The sequence below is a fragment of the Talpa occidentalis genome, unplaced genomic scaffold (genome assembly GCF_014898055.3).
Source record: "Talpa occidentalis isolate TD23 unplaced genomic scaffold, MPIMG_talOcc4v2.1 talOcc4.5, whole genome shotgun sequence".
Lineage (NCBI taxonomy): Eukaryota > Metazoa > Chordata > Mammalia > Eulipotyphla > Talpidae > Talpa > Talpa occidentalis.
Genome location: NW_023604861.1, coordinates 70,031,512 through 70,051,800, shown reverse-complemented (window position 1 = coordinate 70,051,800; position 20,289 = coordinate 70,031,512). Strand labels below are relative to the sequence as shown.

Here is a 20,289-nt window from a genome sequence, read left to right as displayed (position 1 = left end):
AGAAGTATTATTTTTGTGGTCAAGTGTTTTAAATCATCCTAATAGGAGTAGGGCAAGGAATGGGGTAGAAAGGGCATATATCAGTCTGATTTATTGAAAAGTGAATTTCTCAAGAATTGTTTTGCTTTCAATTACTATGTGTACAGTAACAATGCTTTAAGAGACATAAAAAGGGAATTTGATCCACAAGAACTATTTACAAGATCATAATGATTTGTTAATTATTTCCTATTTCTCACACCATGAAATGAGGTGGTAGACTATGGGTGCTTTGGAGGCGGGGTACACTATGGTAATAACACTTGAAGGAGAAGGTCCTATTCTCCCAAAATACAAACAATGTAAACCAACATAACCGCATTTAAAAAAAAAAACTTTCTCACAGACACATTCATTTTTGCATGCAAGTGCTTTTCCTGAGACAAAAATGTGATTTTAAATAAGTTCTAATCCATGTAGGATTTATAATATTGTTTAGCATGACATTTATTCATAGGTATCACAACATCAAATTGCAAATTAATAAGATTTTAGCTCCCACACTCCGTGAAATAACCAATTAGGAGTTAAATAAGCACATAATGATCTCCTGAACAATCAACCTTTCTAATGCCTGTGCCTACATCCATTAAACTGTAGAATGTTCATTAATTATAATATATGGCTGAAGGAATATGTAGCAAGTCTCTAACCACAAACTATGTCTAAACATAGACCTTTAACAGCAGTTACTCTTATTTTAATATTTTTAAGGCTGTGATGCTGCAAAATGGAATGAACACAATCTAAGCAGTCATGCCCTGATTATAGCAAGGTTTTTGCACTTACAGGAAATTATGACGAGGCAGTTATCAGCAGGCCCATTTTCCCTTGTAAGTGCCCTACCATCTGTTTTGAAAAAAGCACGAACTAAGCACTAATCTGGTCAGATATAGAAGAGAGCACAAGTTCTCCCGATATATCTCGGAAAGAGCATTTTCCACTTAAAAATTATCTTTGTTCAAAAATGAGAATTTAAATGGGGTGCAAACTGTGAAATAGCAGCTTGAGAGTAAGGGGGAGGCTGTACTGTTAATCTGATAAAATGAGAATATAAGACTGTAAAAATATATATTTAAATTTATAGACAAATCTACAGGAATTTTAATTGGATTTAGAGCTCATTTCACTAAATGTTGACACTTGGGTTTATTTTATTTTTAGAAGAACTAATCGCAGCTACCATTTTGCAATGATAAAAACACCAGGTTTATTCATTTATTGATGTATATATTTAAGTTTCCATCCTGGAACACCTTTATAAATAATAGTAATGCCTGTATTTTTTTCTTCTCAAGTGTGGGGGTCTGCTGGAAATGATGTGTTAATTGTCTGTATTTCCTTTTTTTTTTTTTTAATTTGATACTGGATTGGGGAATAATAAAATGGGGAAAGAAATTTCCACATTTGCTTTGTTACTTACAGTTTGGAGGATGGCATAAGATTACAGACTAGGTATCGTGTAGCTAGATCCTTAAGTGTAATTTCATAGTATGACATTATACAACAAGCCTGAGTTGAGTAACTACTGTATGCAAACCATAGTAGCTGATGAGTATACAAAGATAAAGCTATGATTTATAGTTTGCCTGTCTGTTTTGTCTTTTTTTTTTTCTGATCCCTTGATTGGTTTCCCTTTGTTCAAGTGAAACCATCTGGTATTTTACTCTTTCTTTCTGACTTATTTCACTGAGCATAATCCCTTCCAGCTCCATCCATGTTGCTGTGAATGGCATGGATCTATCTTTTTTGATTGCTGAATAGTATTCCATTGTGTATCTATACCACATCTTCTTGATCCAGTCACCTGTTTTTGGGCATTTAGGTTGTTTCCATATCTCAACTATTGTAAATAGTGCTTCAATAAACATAAAAGTACAGGTTTTCTTTTGAGTTAATGTTTTTGTGACCTTTGGGTAGATTCTAGACAGTTCGCAGATGTCTTTGTGGTGGTAATTTTATGGAGATTATACCTGAGAGGAGAATGAACAACGATGTAAAAAATATATAAATAGTAAAAAAAAAAAAAAAACACGATAAAGCTAATAGTGCCTGCCCTCAAGAAGCTCACAGTCTATGAAGAAGTAGATAGTAACTACACGGTGGCATTTTGAGTTCTATTTTAGACGCTTCACAAAAAAGGTTATACCAGGCCTCAATCTTAAGGAAGTTGTGGAAGTCAGCCTTTATTGAGTTGGGACAAGAGAAGGAGGAAAAACATTCTATGCAGAGGGATCAGCATTTGCTAAGGTTGCTTATTCTGTGTAATTCAGTGTGCAGTGCATGAGGTAAGGCAAGAAGGGCTGTGAGTGTCATTTTTAAAAGTTTGAATTTCCTCCTAAATATAGTGGGAGGTAACATAATCAGCTTTCCTCTGCGGTAAGTCAAAGATGCCTTGTACCAATTTGAAACTTATTTCAGAAATCTAAATTTATTAACCCAGTTAGATATTTTTATTAACTAATTAGGTCCCATTCTATTCTCTATAGCAGTGCTACAAAAGTAAAGTAAGATTTCATTCTAAAAATAGCACAGCTCTGTTCACAAGCTTAAATTTTTACCAAATATAGTATGGTAGTGAAAATACTTTAGCTCAAAGAAAAACTTAAAAACTCAAATCCACACTTAAAAAGTCACTCAGCATTTAGTACATTGTTTCAGGCCATTATAAAAATGGCCTGAAATTAAAATTTTATCATAGAGGAAAAACAACTAACTCTTAGAGGAGTTTTACTACTTGGGGTTATTCCATCTTAAATTTTGTCTTAAAACTTATAAGACTAGTTTAAAAGTAAAACTGTAACTCAGTTTTTTGCAGAAACTTCAAGAGGTTCAACATAGTCACCTTATTTTGGTACAGCATCCCCTATTTCAAAACAAAACAACAGCACCTGTAGTATTGACAAAATATTTACATATGGGGGCCTCCCCAGTGGCACAGCGGTTGAGCGCTAGGTTGCAAAGCTGCCAGTAGCCTCTGCAGCGCTGGTTCTATCCCCGGCTGCTCCCCGGCTGCTCCCTGGCCACCGAAGGAGGGTCCCACATGGCGCGCAGACCTCTCCTGCCGCCCGCTGCTCCCCTCAGCAGTGTACTTCGGTCCTTCTGCCTGCTCTGCTCCCCGCTCTGGCTCTGGTGAATTCTCTCACCCTCCTGCGCTTCTGACTGTACCCAGTGCTTGAATAAATAAATTAATAAATCTTTAAAAAAAATGAAAATTACATATGTACTATTAAAGCACTGAATGTTATTTATCTTAAGTGTTTTGCTAATGTATAGGAAAAAGTGCTAGAATATATGTGTGATATCTAATGGGAACTCAACTGGTACCTCCAACCCATAAAATTTTATAGGTCACTGATGTGTGCCGAGGGTTATCCAGCTAATTTCCTAATGGACAATGCCAGAATCCAGTAATCAGATATAAACTTATTTAGGACTCTGAACCAGAAAAAAAATTATGGGGGGGTAGCTGTTCCTCCTCAAGACAGCTCTAGCTAAGTATTGATCCGAGGTAGGAAACAGCCATTTAAGACGTCTCCAAGGCAGTTGACTTTCCAGAGATAGTAAGTTTGCTGCTACTCCCTTTGTTTAACAAGGATAATTGTGGATACATCAGTCCCAAAGGTCAGACAGACAAGCTATAGAGTGATCTCACATTGGCCAGAGGAACCTGGGGAAGAGTCATAAAGAAGGTGGGCATGAGATAGACATTAAAAGGAACTCACCCTATTGAAGTTGGGTGAAATATAGGTTGGAGAAAGACTCACTGACAAAGGCAGACAGGTGGAAACGTGTGTTACACGTGGCACATGTAAGGGTCATGTGAGATGACAATGATTAGTTGGGACTGGAAAAAACTAGTTTTTACATAGAACCACCCGTAATTTGCAAAATGGTTCAAAGCTATCATACAGGACTATTTGTATTCTGTCAAAATCTGTGTGCATAGTCATGAGATTAGCAGGCAGGTAATCAAGCTCTGGGGGCCTAGGCAGCAGCCCAGCCTCACTGAGGAGATGAAGATCCTCACTGAGGAGATGAAGATGTCAGGGGGTGTCCAGCACTCCTGAAGGGTAAACTGGAAGGCCTAAGCACTGAGCCAGGAAAACAGTACTCACAAACCAGCACTGAAGCAGTACCCAAGGCCTTTGGACTAGTAATAATCTTCACACTACCTTGATGTGTAGCAGTAAGATTTCTTTTCTTTTCTTTTCTTTTTTTTTTTTTTGTGGGACCCTCGCCGATGGCGGGGGAATGAACCGTTACCGCAGAGGCTGCGGGCAGCCTGGCAGCCTAGCGCTCAACCGCTGCGCCACCAGGGGAGGCCCTGTAGCAGTAAGATTTCTAAAGGAAAAAGAAGAGTCTGTCTGATCAGTGTGAAGTGAGAAAGGGCAAATGCAAAACTGAATATTTAAATTGGAGGGAGTAAGAAATATGGATAGAGAAGGTAGGATAGGAAGACAACAGAGAAAGAAATCAGACTCACTCCTGCTGATTTATCACACTGTCACTATAAACATAGTGTTTTTCCTCAGGCTTTAAATTCTTTTATTCTTCCTGTTCATTTTCTCTGTTACATCCTTAATACAGGAACAAGAGGCTGTCATTTACACACATATAATTTACCTGTGGCTATAATGAAAGCATTTGGAGGAGATCAGTTGGTGTTCAAAGAAACCAAATTTAATTTTTCAAGAGTATTTTTCTACATGTCATTGTTTTACCATATTACTAGCATTGCATTTAAAAAACCAAAAATTGGCTCCAAATCAAACTCTCCTGTGTGATGTGACTGAATGAATGCTTCATTAACCATCATTCTGTTTTGTAGAGATTCCTCAGACCTGCTCATTTGAGAAGTATCCTTTGTTTTCATCTTAAAGTAACTCTGAGCCTTACCCTCATGAACAAATAACCAGAAATACTTGTCCTGAGTTTACCTGAAGTTATTTCCATTATATTTGAAATTTGTAAATACCCATCTGTTCTCTAGTTATTATTTAAAATTTCATCATTGCCCTGAAACATGATGGCCATAATGCCCTTGATGTGGCCAATATGATAAATTAAAGTTGCTCTTAAAATTTATACTTTCATGGTTTTTTTCATAGCTAGTCCATGTTCACCCAAAAATTCTCTCTCTGAGTTATATATAGTTCTAATTCAAGCTTCAGTTAAAAGTGCATTTGCTAAGTAGTCTATGAACATGACTCCCCCTTGCCATGTAGGGGGTCTCACAGCCCTCAACTCTCCTTTCAGATCAAATAATATGAAATGCAAAAGATGCTGGATTTGTTTCATTTTACCAGACCTCTTCTGTTTGAATGTTTGCAATTTCCTTAAAGAGAAATAACTTTTAGAAAAAAAAATGCTGACTTTGCTTGTTCTTGCATCCATTCATCTGGAATATGCCAAACACAAGGAAGTTTGGTGCTAAGGGTGTCCTCTTGATAGGATGATTTTAGTCATGATGGGCCACATTCAAAACATGACACTGAACAAGGAAACAAAAGATAGAATGTGTAATTATATGAAAGTATATAGGAAGTTATATCAAGTGCCCTGACTTTTATAGTTTTCTTCCTTCCATCTGTACACAATAGAGGTTCCAAAGTGAAACACAACAATTTGTAGACATTTCACAGTTAAATACAATCTAGTGAGTACTTAATGTCTACTAGAGGAACGTAGCTTTTCAGTTAGTCCTCGCAATAGCATTTTGGCGGTGAGACTTAAAAGGTTAAGTAACTTTCCCCAGACCATAATCAAAACATGGCGATGCTCAAATGCTGATTATCTATTTGACTGTAAAACCCATGATCTTACCAACTCTTCTGTCTCAGTCATATTTCTTCTCTTTTTTGTGATTGAGTTGCATAAGAAAAAATTTCTTCTGTGGTTCTCAGACTTTGTGAAAAGATCAAGTCCTCCTTTAAACTCAAACTCACAATAAATTGTAGATATAAGAACACTGGAAAAAAAGCTGGTATAAGCACCTAAGAAAAATACAATCTAAAAATTTTTAATAGAACTTTAATACACTATGCAGTGAGAAAATAGTGTGATTGTTCTAATTCTGAAAACCATGAAAAGAGATCTGTGGTTGAAGGGACCTCCTTACACCTCCCTGGCAAGCTCACGGTTATCCACATTAACCACATATGTGCCTGAAGCTAGAGGTTTTCATTTAAGGGGCTCCATAAACAAATTATTACATTTCTAGGGGAAAATTATTCTAGGCTAATTTTAAAATTAACAATATAAATTGCTCAATTTTTCCCATTTTCTTCCCAAATGAAACCTTGGAATATGGTAGACTCCACTGATTGCCCCATGCAGTAACTACTTCAAGTATATGTAACAGATATAAGAGCATAGGCCTTCTGTTTTTTCCTCTGTGTTTATTTATGACAAGAAATTCTATTTAAAACTGACTGAGTTTGGTGCTTACCTTTAGCACATCAACAGCAAAACTGGCGCTGACCCACCTCCCTTTGTACTCTACAGATAAACTGTGTACAGGGCATGTTTCCCCATGAGGTTTTTTTCACTCTATACTACCAAACAAGCATGAAGCTACTCTAAATTCTTGAGAAGTATGTAACTTTACAGGTATGAAGTAGTGCACTTATACATTGAAGAGAACTTTCTATTCATTCCATTCAGCTAATAGAACCATTTAATCCTGTTCAGAAATATGAGTCCATTTTAAGACCTTCCTTTGATTCTAATCTGTAGATTACAAAGAGAAAGAAGTCAAGTTAGAAAGGACAAAAGACATAAGAGCTGGAAAATTAATACAGCAGCATTCAGGAATTTAACAGAGAGGGCTTTAATTTTAGACTTTTAAAACTGAAAGAGATCTCAGATGATATATAGCCCATATATATATTTTTACCTCAAGTGGAAATGTGAGGTAAAATGCCCCCAAACTCTTTAAAATCTGTTTGCTTGAGAAACATTTAGAATTGAAGCACTCACAGTGCCAGCAGTTTTATTGAATAGTATTTTCTTTTGTTACCTATTTCCTCTAGGTACTTCTTGAATGAATTTGAATGCTGTGGCTTCAAAATACTGAAAGTGTTTTAACATGGGAGAGGGGGGACTCCTGTAGCCTATGCATGTCAAACACAATTTACCAACAAAATAAATAAATAAATACAAGTATGCATGATAACTCATAAATAACTTGGGGAAAATGGTCTATACCATCAAGTAGGAAAAAAACCAAGATGTCAAATCTCATTTGGCCTAGTGGTGTATTAAAGATTTGGGCACAAGCTGATGGTGGTTCGCATTCAACATTTGTTTACTGAATAATCTTATACCTTAATATGATGAAGACTGCGAAAGAGTCTTTCTTCCTGAAAAATCCCTAATACAAGATGAGGAAGAATAAGTCTAGGATTTCTTAACTTCTTATTTGCTCAAGGAAGAGAGAGGGAATAAATGACCACTTACGATGAGCTCTTTCCTTGCTATACTTTATTGGTCAAACAAGTTTGTCGTTATATTGGAGGATAGATTATAAAAGCAAAAATGTAAACTTCACAACCAGCGATGTAGATATGTACAACATGTGTCAAATGAGAAAAAGTACAGATACTCAATTCTGCTAAATCCTCACTTTCTATATTAGGATAGATGCTGCATCTATTTTTCAATTGTTTTAATCAACATTTTCAAACTTAAAGTTTAACATATGATACAAAAAACACTGAATATCCACCATCCAGTTTTTATAATTGTTAACATTCTTCCACTTTTGCATGCAGCACCTTAACACCATTTTTTTCTCAGTATATTAAAATGGTTATTAGATTTGTTTTCTCATTCTTTTTATTTTTTCTTACTGTGTTGCTCATTTCTCTACAACATTTTATTTCTCCCCTCTGGTGTAGTCCCGAACATTTCCCACCGCCAAGTCACCTGTGAACTACCACCATAGTCCCTTGTGCTCTTCCCTCCCCTCTTTTCATCTTTCTTCATCCCCCTCCCTTACTATTTGCCTCAGATCTATAGTTGCCTGCAAGTTTTGTCTTTTTTTTTTTTTTGACCCTTTGTTCTGTTTCCCTGTGTTCCTCCTATGGGTGAAACCATCTGATATTTTTCTTTTTTTCTTCTTTCTTACTTCACTGAGCATAATCCCTTCCAGTTCCATCCATTTTACTATAAAGGGCATGAATTTATCTTTTTGAATGCTGAATCGTATTCCATTCCAGATATATACCATATCTTCTTGATCCAGTCATCTATTTTGGGGCATTTAGGTTGTTTTCATATCTTAACTATTGTAAATCTTAACTATTGTAAATAGGAGTGCAGGTTTCCTTTAATGTTTTTGTGTCCTTTGGGTAGATTCCTAGGAGTAGAATTGCTGGGTCATGTGGTATCTCCATTTTTAGTAATTTGAAGAACCTCCACACAACTTTCCATAGTGGTGTGGCCAGTTTGCATTCCCACCAGCAGTGTAAGAAAGTTCCTTTTTCTCTGTATCCTCACCAGCATTTGTTGTTGCCATTTTTTTTTTTTAATATGGGCCATACTCACTGGTGTGAAGTGGTATCTCATTGTGGTTTTGACTTGCATTCCTCTCATCATAAGTGATGTTGAGCATTTTTTCATATGCCTGTTGGCCATTTGCATTTCTTCTTTGGAGAAGTGTCTTTTTAATTCTTCTGCCCATTTTTTGACTGGGCTGTTTGCTGTGTTTTTGTTGAGTTGTATGAGCTCACTGTCGATCTTTGATATTGGTCCCTTATTGGTTGTATGGAATGCAAATATTTTCTCTCAATCAGTAGGGTGTCTCTGTGTACTGGTTATTGTCTCTTTTGCTGTACAGAGGCTTTTTAGTTTGATGTAGTCCCAGCTGTTTATCTTTTCCTTCATTTTCTTTGCTTCTGGGGGTAAGTCCTCTTATATGTTATTGAGATGTTGTGCATATGTTTTCTTCTATGTATTTTATGTTTGCAGGTCTTACATTCAAGTCTTTTATCCATTTTGAATTGGTTTTTATTAACAACACTTTTAAACACAGATGACAGATCCCCATCCACTGCTGGGATCCATGTTGCAATAGTTGCAAATTTACAGTGCTAGAAACTTCATAATTCTTAATATGTCAAAACAGCTAATGACTACAGCAATTTTGGCTTACACGGAATTAAAATCTGCTGTCTTTGAATTTCGACCCATTTATTCTAGGTCTGCCCTTGGAAAGTCATGGCCAAGATGTTTCTTCTTCTCTAAGCAACCCTTCCAAACCTTTAGTTCAATTTCCTAACATACTATTTCATGTACAAAACTCTACTATATTTTCTTCTCTTGTAAACTGAGTGCATGGGAAAAAATATAGGAATAAGCAGAGAAGGAGAGGGAATTATTATGGCAATTATTTCCCCACAAGTTTTGATATGCTAATATTTTCTTTTTCATTCAGCTTGAAGTAGTCTCAAATTTCAATTCTGTGATCTTCTTTAAACCAAGAGTTGTTTTAAAGTGTATGTCTTCTTTTCCCAAAAAAAGGGACTTTTCTAGCTTTGTTATCATCATTCTTGCTTTTGTATTTTACTTATTTTGTATTTTACTTATTTTGTATTTTACTTTTCATTCTAAATATTTTATAAATCACAAAAACCTTCTACTATTATTGTTCTATGGAATAAATATTCAGATACTCATTTAGATTCACCCACATATCTATCCTTTGTTGCTTTTTATTTTACTAGAAATTTTGAATCAAAAAGAGAAATAAAAAGGCTTTTAGTAGAAATTTGGTGAATCACCACCAATTCTTCATCCTACCACTCTGTTCCATTTGGAATTCAGAAAGACATAAGGACCTTGAGGTATATGAGGAAACACTGCAAAAAAAATATCATAAATATGATATAGTGAAATGGGTAGGAAAATATACTCATGAAGGTAGCATACTCTGAAGGCAAGAAGCACAAAGATAGCCTTTATTTAAAATGCCTTAGGCAGTTAATGATTTGGAAAAGTATTACTGAGCTATAATCAGTCAATTTAGTAATATGACTCCATTTAGTGGACACAAAAGCTATTTATTGTAGAATAAACAAGTACAATATAATTCATATCATGCAATTAGGAGGTCACCAAGTCATGCTTATTATAATTGGCATTACTATAGCAAGGGACTTATGTGACCTCAAGACATGATTGGCCGGAGAAATAAGGCTGCAGTGTGTGGGGGGCTAGGGAGACTAACTAATCTGGTTCTAAGACCTCAGGGACAGAGGCCAGGAGTCAAATCACAGTGCTCAGGCAGAGTATGCTAGACTCAGTTGAATATAGACTGTCTTCATTCAGTTCATCACTCCCCAAGGGTTTGATCTCAAGGGTCTGGGGATGAGAAAGTAAGGGGTTGGAAGGGCAAAGTGAAGCATTCGGACATCAGAAAAGCATAAATGAAATGTCAGTGCAAAGTAATGGGATCATAATTCCTCCAAAAGCTATCCAGTTTGAAGCAGGTCCCCCCAGATTTTGTAGAAAGGGCTTGGACTTTCACACAGAGGGTCTTTTATTCCTGATACTGAACCACCCTGGAATAATGGTACTACTTATTTCAAAATACAGTTTTATTTCCACATAGTGTAGGTTAATAATTGGTTGTAATATCATCCCAAATATTAGGGTCATCTTTTTCCAAACTTTTCTTTTACTGGATAAAAAGTGTATAAATAAGTTTAAGAAGAAAATAGTTTGGCTGGCTATGACATACTCACAGAAATGCCAGAGAACAACCATGACAATTAGCAATCATTTAATAGTTGCAAATGTTGTCTCTCTAAGTTTCCGAAAGTAATAAACTTTACTTTTCCATTTATCAAAAGGAGTTGAGAGAGAATTAAGACCTTTGTTTCTTTGCTGGTTCTTCTGTTTCAGCCTATAACCAATTGGTTCAATTGGTTTGTTTGTATAGATGGTTCATGGGTTGATCATTCACATGAACCATTTGGTTTCCCCATGTTAATGAACTGTATGTCTAACCGCACCAAATAATCTTGCGGATGAACAAGCACCACAGAGGAGATTAGGTGAGAGAGTGTCAATTTGCAATGTAAATCCATCATCATTGCTGAAATAGAAACTCCAAGGACACAGAAACATAAATTCCAAAGAGCACCTGCACGCTTATGTTTATAGCAGCACTGTTTACAATAGCTAAGCTTTGGAAACAACCCAAATGCCCAAAAATAGATGACTGGATTAAGAAGATGTGGTACATATACACCATGGAATATTACTCAGCATTCAAAAAAGATAAACACATGCAACTTGCAGCAACATGGATGGAGCTGGAAGGGATCATGCTCAGTGAAATAAGCCAGAAAGAAAAAGAAAAATACCGGATGGTCTCACTCATAGCAGGAATCTAGAAAACTTAAATAAGGGGACCAGGAAAAAGAATAACTATAAGAAAGAAAATATCAAAATCAACAAACAACTATGAACCAGAGACACTCCATTGGGGGTGGGGGGCGGGGAAAGGAGGGATTGGGGTCAAAATATGGGGGTTGTAATTGTATGGGGAATATAAAAATAAAATTTAAATAAAAAAAAAGAAACTCCAAGTACGTGATTTTTCCACAGGGGAACAGCATATTTCAAGGTTCTGATAGAACACAATGCAATGCCAAGGATTTCCAGGAGACTTAACTTACCACTCTCTAAAACAAAGAAATGAGCTATCAGGGAGACTGACATTTGTTGATTTTGGTGGTTTTTTTTGGTTTGTTTATCATTTAAAGTACACCAAATTACTAACAATCTGTTTTTCCAGAAAAGGTAAGAATCTAAAACTATAAATCTACTGCTGGCCATCAATGAAGACAGTCCTCTTTTGTTATTTAAAATCAGTATTTACTTTCTTCAATAGAACTGCTTAGCTTGTGTGATTTCTAGCTGATAAATTCAGAAGGGTAAAAAGCTAACTGGAACTGGGCATTTGGCCCAGATAAATCTGATTCCAGTACTATGAAGGAAGCAACAAGGGAAATAGAAAGTCTTTGACAAAAATTGTTGATAATTGGCTAAGGACTGGAGAGAAAAAGAGAAGAGTTGGAGAGCTATGAATGTTATTCTAATATAAGTTACAAGGGAGGAATTAGGCACTACATATTAATAACCTCTCTAATTCCATGAAAAATAAAATATAAATAACACAAACACAATAAAACTGCTACCCAGGATTCTCAAGAAACAAGTCTTTCTGGAGACCTGTATACAGAGGCAAAAGGGAAATCTTTGATTTGAATTTCTGCTCTGTATGGTCTGGGCAAGTTACTGCACCAGTCTTCATTTCTGTCACATCCTCTTGTCTCATCCAGAAACTGTAGATAATATGTCCACTTATATACCACAGGACTATAATTTGATTATTTCATAATCAGATAAATAGTGCATTCTTAAACATTGCTAAGCATTTACATATTTTACACCAATTAATTGTAGAATTTTAACAAATTAGTATATGAAATTACATGAATATTATATGCCTTCTTAGTTAAATTTCAATCAACATAATTTTAAGAATTGATTACTCAGGTTATCATTATCAATAGCCATTAATGGATGAGTCATTATAAAGTAGCAATGCCCTCAGCTCTTGCTAAGGTAGTTCCTACCTTCCAAGGTTATATTAAAAATAAGATAAGTAACCAAAATAACTATAGGATCTTTAGCAAGTGACTCCCTTTATTTAAAAATTTTATAGAGTGTATAGGAAGAGTACTTGCTGGTAACTAACTTATTATCCTGTTACCAAAAAGATCAATCATTCTCAGCCAATGCTTATCTTTTTAAATTGCTATGAATATTAAAAAGAAATAAATAAGGAATAAAGTAGCTCTTCCTTACAGCAAACATGAATCCTTTGGGTTCCCCCCCTATTTTACTCTATGAAATTAGATCAGTATGGTTGGGGAAGAAATGATACTGTTTAAATCCAAAAAATAATGTTCAAAGGATAGCACTTTACAAGGCATGCGCAAGTATCCCCCAAAGAACTGGTAAATACAGTTATTTTATTATAAGGGTGTATGATCTGGCAACAACAACAAAAAAAAGATACATTAGTCTGTGTATTACCATTAAGGATATTCAGATGGAGAAATAGAGCAGTAAGGAATTGATGCCACGGCATTTTATCACATAGGCAGTAACAAAATAAAAGTATTTCAACCCCCCTCCCACCTATTTCCATGCATTCATTATCACCGGTCAACAGTGGCTTATTCCAAGTAGTTCTGCATTTTTCTTTAAGTATAAAGCAGAGAAATTTAGAAAAAGTCTAAATAGTTGTCTAAAATACAGAACATTTTTGCCCATGAAAAAACACTGAAGTGACTCCATGCAGTGGTAAGTTATCAAATTATGGAAAGAACATTGCTGAGATTAAGCTGTTGCATAAGAGAGAAAAAGCAGCATGAGTCAGGGGTTTGGGAAATATGAGTCAGAATAAAGGAAAAGAGTCAAAAACATAGAGGACGGCCTAAGCATAGACTTAACGGGTACTACAAAGATGTGGACACAGTTGCCTCCATTAACTTTGAGAGAAAACTAAATATGTACGCCCATAGACTGGAGAGAGGTCAGTGTGATAAAGGCTTGGAGTGAGACCTGAGGAAAGATCAGACTGGATTATTTAAAGCACTGATATTGCCAAAGTCAGCAGGAGAGGGCCCTACAATAGTACAAACCACTAGGAGGAAAAGCCTGGTTACATTTTTAAAAAATGAGGGAATCACCAAGTATTGCCATTAGCTATTCTTAATGCACTAGAGTAATGAAATATGAGTGATTTATGGGTTGTGATATTTTAGGGAGCATTTTCTATTATTTTGTTCTTTGGTGATGTTTACATGAGGCTATGTCTACATAGCCTACGGAGTTGCTCCTGTGATGTTCATTTCAAACTCCAGTCCTACCTTTAAGGCCTTAAATTTGCTCATGGTTTAAGCTACCATTTTATGATTGCCTTCAACCAGTAACTGCACCAGGTTCCTCACAAACAATCCCTCCAGCCATGCTGATTCTCTCTCTGCCATGCTCTCCATGCAAACCACTTTTGTCTTATCAGTGTTTTCTTATGTAATAGCTTCAGTGTAGAAACACCCTCCTTTTTCCATCAAATCCGTACCTCACCTTCTGCAAAATGCAGCTAGCATGCTGCCTCTTCCTCATAGTTTCTGCATTCCTCAACTCTTGCTTTATGTCCAATTTTCATTTGCTGACATCTTGTTAGTTTTGATTCTCAAAGAACTTGGGTCCAGGGCCCAGGGAATGTGTTAAGTGGCTGCCTAAGAACCCAGTGAGCTTAATATCAAGGACGAATGAACTCTCCTGCATTGCTGGTGGGAGTGAAAACTGGTCCAATCACTGTGGAAAGCTGTCTAGGGTTTTCTCAGTCTACTAAAAATGAAGCTACCATAAGATCTGGCAATTCCACTACTAGGGATCTACCCAAAGGAAACAAAAACAGTGATTCAAAAGAGCATCTGTACACCTATGTTTATTGCAGCACTATTTACAATAAGTAAAATCTGGAAACAACCCAAATGCCCAAAAATTGATGACTGGATCAAGAAGATGTGGTATATATACACAATGGAATATTATTCACCAATCAAAAAAGATAAACTCATGCCATTCGCAGCAACGTGGATGGAGCTAGTAGGAATTATGCTCAGTGAAATAAGCCAGAAGGAAAAAGAAAAATATTGGATGGTTTCACTTATAACAGGAATATAGGGGAACCAAATAAGACATCAGTGTAAAAAAAAATAGTAACAGTACAAAACACAACAAAGCAAAATTGGACAATTATAAGTCAGAGACATACTGCAGGGGAGGAGGAGGGAGAGGGAAGAGAGGGAGGAAGGGAGGAGCACAGGGGACTGTGGTGATGGTGCACGGGTGCGTTGGGGAAGGGAATTCTATGGGGACTCAATATGAGGGGGTGGGGGGAAGCAAATATTGTTTAAAAAAATGAAAAAAATAAATGTTAAAAAAAATAAAATTAATAATAATAACAAAAATATCAAGGACGAATGATAGATAGTTGAAAAATAAAACAAAACTCTTCTCCCCAGAGTACCTTTTCCTAGATTATCAGGAATTTCATGGTTGACCTGAATAATTTTCATTAAAAAAGCATTGCTTTGGGCCTCCCCTGGTGGCGCAGCCGTTGAGCGCTGCGTTGCGAGGCTGCCCGCAGCCTCTGCAGCGCCAGTTTGATCCCCGGCCACTGGCGAGGGTCCCACCAAAAAAAAAAAAAAAAAAAAAAAACATTGCTTTTTTTATAGTCTGACCACAGAGAGTTCTCATAAATACACCTGGGATAGTCTGATATAGTTATAAATTTTAGCAATTTTCTAGTCACTTTCTTGACAGAAAGTCATTTAACTTTCTGATATTTAAGTTAAATAGAAATGAATGCACATAGAAAAGACAAGCTGAGTAATATTCCATTGTGTATATGTACCATATTGCCTTGATCTAGTCATCTATTTTTGGTCATTTGGGTTGTTTCCATAGCTTACCTATTGTAAACAGTGCTGCTATAAACATAGGGGTGCAGGTGCCCTTTTGTGTTAATGATTCTGTATCCTTTGGGTAAATACCTAGAAGTGGAATTGCTGGATCATATGGAAGCTGCATCTTTAGCAGGTTGAGGAATCTCCACACAGCTTTCCATAGTGGTTGGACCAGTTTGCACTCCCATCAGCAGTACAGGAGAGTTCCTTTTTCTCCATATCCTTGCCAATATTTGTTGTAGCTAGTTGTTTTAATATGTCCCATTCTCACTGATGTGAGATGGTATCTCATTGTAGTTTTGATTTGCAGTTCCCTGATTACAAGTGATATTGAACATTTTTTGATATGCCTCTTGGCCATTTGCAATTCCTCTTTGGAGAAGTTTCTTTTTAGCTCTTCTGCCCATTTTTTGACTGGATTATTTACTTTGTTTTTGTTGAGTCTTATCAGCTCTTTGTAGATTTTTGTGATCAGTCCTTTATCATTAGTGTTGTGTGAAAAAATTTTCTCCCAGTTGGTGGGGTTTCTGTTTGTTTTGGTTATTGTCTTTTTTGCTGTACAAAAGCTCTTTAATTTGGTACATATACACAATGGACTATTACTCAGCAATCAAAAAAGATAAACTCGTGCAATTTGCAGCAACATGGATGGAGCTGGAAGGGATCATGCACAGTGAAATAAGCCAGAAAGAAAAAGAAAAATACCAGATGGTCTCACTCATAGCAGGAATTTAGAAAACCTAAACTAAATAAGGGACCAGGAAAAAGACTAATTACAATAAAGAAAAAATCAAAATCAACAAGTAACTATAAACCAGAGACACTACAGTGTAGGAGGGAAGAAAGAAGGGATGAGGGACAAAATAAGGGGGGATGGGAATTGTATGGGGAATAATACCAAGATGAAAATGCATACATTGTGCAAAAAAGAAAAATGATGAAAGAATTATATAAAATAAAATATAAAAAAAGAAAAGAAAAGACCAGCACAGGTCTTTTCTCCCTGGTGGCGCAGGGGTTAAAGACAGCACTATCAAACTATTGCCAGCCACTGCAGCATGAGTTCAATCCCTGGCCAGGAAGCTACCCACACGGTGCAGCAGACCCCTCCTGACCCACCTGCTTCTCCCCTCAGCAGTGTATTTCAGAAGATCCTACTGTTCTGCTCCCTAGTCTCTCTGGTGAATCCTTTCACCTCCTCACACTTTTGGCTTACACCTCAGTACTTGTATAAATAAATAAATAAATCTTTAAAAAAGAAAGAAAGAAAAGACAAGCATAGAAGAATTTAGCAATTCTTATATGACTTTATATTTTGCCTCAATATACACAGTAACAGGATCTCACAGTACAACTTGCAAAATAATAAAATTATGCACTTTAAATAAGCTTACAATTTTATGGTAAAAATGAAGATAGTTCCAGGAAATCCAGTCTGTCCATAAACCCTTCAGCTTTAGATAACCTACTCAGAGTACAGAAGAGTCTAGTCTAATCTCAAGTTAGAAAAGCTATAAATCAGTTAATTTACTAACAAATCCAGCTCAAGGTAATACTTTGAGATAATTTCTTGATGGAGATTTCATAAAAGTGCATTTTATTGAGTTGTGGAAAACTTCTCATTGGAAAGAATTAAAAATAAATTAAGTCCAGATAAGTAGAACATGTATTAAAAATCAATTAATCCTAGGTAAGGTGAGTTCTATTACAGTTTTGTTTGTTTTTTGATAGAGACAGAAAAAAATATAGAGTGGTAATGAAGGTGGTGATATTTATTTGCTTTTTTTTAATGAAATAATTTCAACTCACCTAGTATTTTCATTAAAATAATTTTTCTCAAAAGTACCTGGTTCTTAAGAATAGGTCCAGTTAGCATGTTTTTTCACTTAAAACCTATTTAATATGATATTAATTCCACTAAAAATGTGATCCTATTTATCAAAGAGAATTAGAACTGAACGACAAGAAGGTAGCAAGGGAATTGCAGGAGATCAGGAATGTAGTAGGGTGGGGGTGGTTTTCATAAGAGATATCTCAGAAAGAAAAGCTGCAGTCACTGGTGAGGCCTCCTTTAGAAAATGTAGCAGCCAGCTCAAGTCCTTGATCTTCTGCCAACATGTACTAAGGAAACTTGCCACATCTGACTCTCAGATTGCTGTATCTCTCAGGGCTGTTATCACTGCAAATGCTGGCAAATGTTCCTGACATAAAACAATAGGAATTCTGCTGTCATTTCTGCATTAGCGAGTCAGAAAGCTGTAAAGAGACCCTAGTAGATGTGTTTTCATAAAGTGCATATGAGAAAATAAGACACAATAAAGAGCAGATAATTTCAAAGCAAGATTCATGCCCATATTCATATTACCTAAAAATGAAAGAGCTGTAATCAGTGATTTGAAAATAGTAGTAGCAGCAGTAGTGATAGTAGTAAGGACCATGGTGGCAGTATTAGTAGTAAATTTCAAAACAAAAATTCAAAACAAAGAAAACAACCCAATCAAATAATGATCCCTTCCAGCTCCATCCATGTTGCTGCAAGTTGCATGAATTTATCTTTTTTGATTGCTGAGTAATATTCCATTGTGTATATGTACCACATCTTCTTGATCCAGTCATCTATTTTTGGGCATTTGGGTTGTTTCCAAAGCTTAGCTATTGTAAATAGTGCTGCTATGAACATAGGGGTGCAGGTGCCCTTTTGAATTAATGTTTCTGTGACCTTTGGGTAAATACCTAGGAGTGGAATTGCTGAATCATATGGAAGCTCCATGCTCAGTGAAATAAGCCAGAAAGAAAAAGAAAAATACTGGATGGTCTCACTCATAGCAGGAATTTAGAAAACCTAAATAAGGGACCAGGAAAAAGACTAATTATAATAAAGTAAAAAGCAAAATCAACAAGCAACTATAAACTAGAGATACACTACGGGCGCGGCAGGGAGGCATTAGGGTCAAAATAAGGGGGGGGGTGGGAATTGTATAGGGAATATAACCAAGATGAAAATGCATGCATTGTGCAAAAATGAAAAATGATGTAAAAATTATATAAAATAAAATTTAAAAAAGAATTTTAAAAAAAACATTAAAAAATGGACTGAAGAGTATTTAAGACACTTCTCCAAAAAAATACATACAGCTGACCAACATGAAAAATGCTCATCATTACTTATTATCAGGGAAATGCAAAACAGAACCACAATGAGATACCACCTCATGCCTGTGAGAATGGTCCATATCAAAAAGACCAGGAACAAAAATCATTGGCAAGAGTGTAGGAAAAATGAATCCCCATTGATATTAGTGGAAATGTAGAGTAGCCCTGTCTTTATGGAAAACAGTACAAAGGTTTCTCAAAACATTAAAAATGGATCCACTGCTGTATTCCTCTCATATGTATCTACCAGAAGAATACAAAAGCAGTAATGAGAAGGAAGATATGCACTCCTATGTTCATTTCAGCAGTATTTACAATGGTTAACCTATGGAAACAATGTAAGTGCCCAAGGACAGATGAATAGATTAAGCAGATGTGGCATACATACAGTGAAATACTATTCAGCTATCAAAATAAAAAAAAAAAAAGATGAAATCTTACCATTTGTGACAACATGGATGGAACTGGAGGCATTATGCTAAGGGTAATAAGTCAGGAAGAGAAATGATTTTACTCATATGTAGAATACTAAGAAACAAAACAAGGAACAGATCAAACAAACAAATAAAAACCCTTGAAATCCAACTATAGAAGTCAGGCCACCAGTAGGGGAGAGTGAAGAGGTGAGAGCAGTGGGGGAGGGAACCCAGTGGACCAAAGTGGTAGATTATTGGGGCTTTGATGAAAGGCTCAGTGTGATAATATACCTTTGTAGATGTGTGAACCTATACCCCTAAAACATATATGCTATTGTAAGTCAGTGTTACCTCTATAAACATGATTTCAAATTTTAATTTAATGTTTAAAAATCAAGAACAAAAATGTATTTGCCAAAACATAAAAGCAGGTTCAAAGAATTATGTAAGTAGATGCTTTTATAGGTTATTACCCAATAAACAGCCTTATATCCCTTGAGTATTTTTCATCACCACTCCCTCTTTCTTTTGGAAAGAATCTTATCATTTCCACACCCAGCTAATCAAAGCTGATATCTGAGGACAATCCTCTTGTAACCTGAACTTCCTAAATTATTACACTGTGTAGAGAAAGTATAGCAGTTCTCCTTGGAAATATGGAAAGATGAAAAGTAATACACTAGAGACCACTCTCCAAGCTTCTTACAAGGGAAAGCAAGATTTGAGGAATAAATTCTAATTACTGGTGGCTCTATCTTTTTTTTAATTGATTCTTAGCCCTCTGTGTATTCCAAAGCACCACCCTGTAAATTGCACAGATGATCTCAGACCTTCAAAGCTTGTCTCTATTTTTATACAAAATTGTCATCTAGGAATTAGGAGTATCATATTTTTTAATGAAGTTCAGAACAAGTCGTTGAAGAATGTCAAAATTGCCTAACGTTTTCATCTGTGTTATCTAACTTATTAGATGAATGATTTGAATAAAGGCAAAAATAATATAGTCAAAACAAAGTAAAATTTCATTTATAAATACTGTAATATGCACATATACATGATGACATTACATTTCACATTTGGGTTCCAACTGAATTCTTTGTAACAAGTTCACTATATTATCA

At 35.9% G+C, this 20,289-nt stretch overlaps 1 protein-coding gene across 2 annotated transcripts in view; it reads left to right on the top strand.

Moving 5' to 3' along the window:
- The window catches only part of EFEMP1 (EGF containing fibulin extracellular matrix protein 1), a 63,000-nt gene that overhangs the window by 26,794 nt on the left and 15,917 nt on the right, over positions 1-20,289 (top strand). The gene's annotated exons all lie outside the window — the stretch shown is intronic.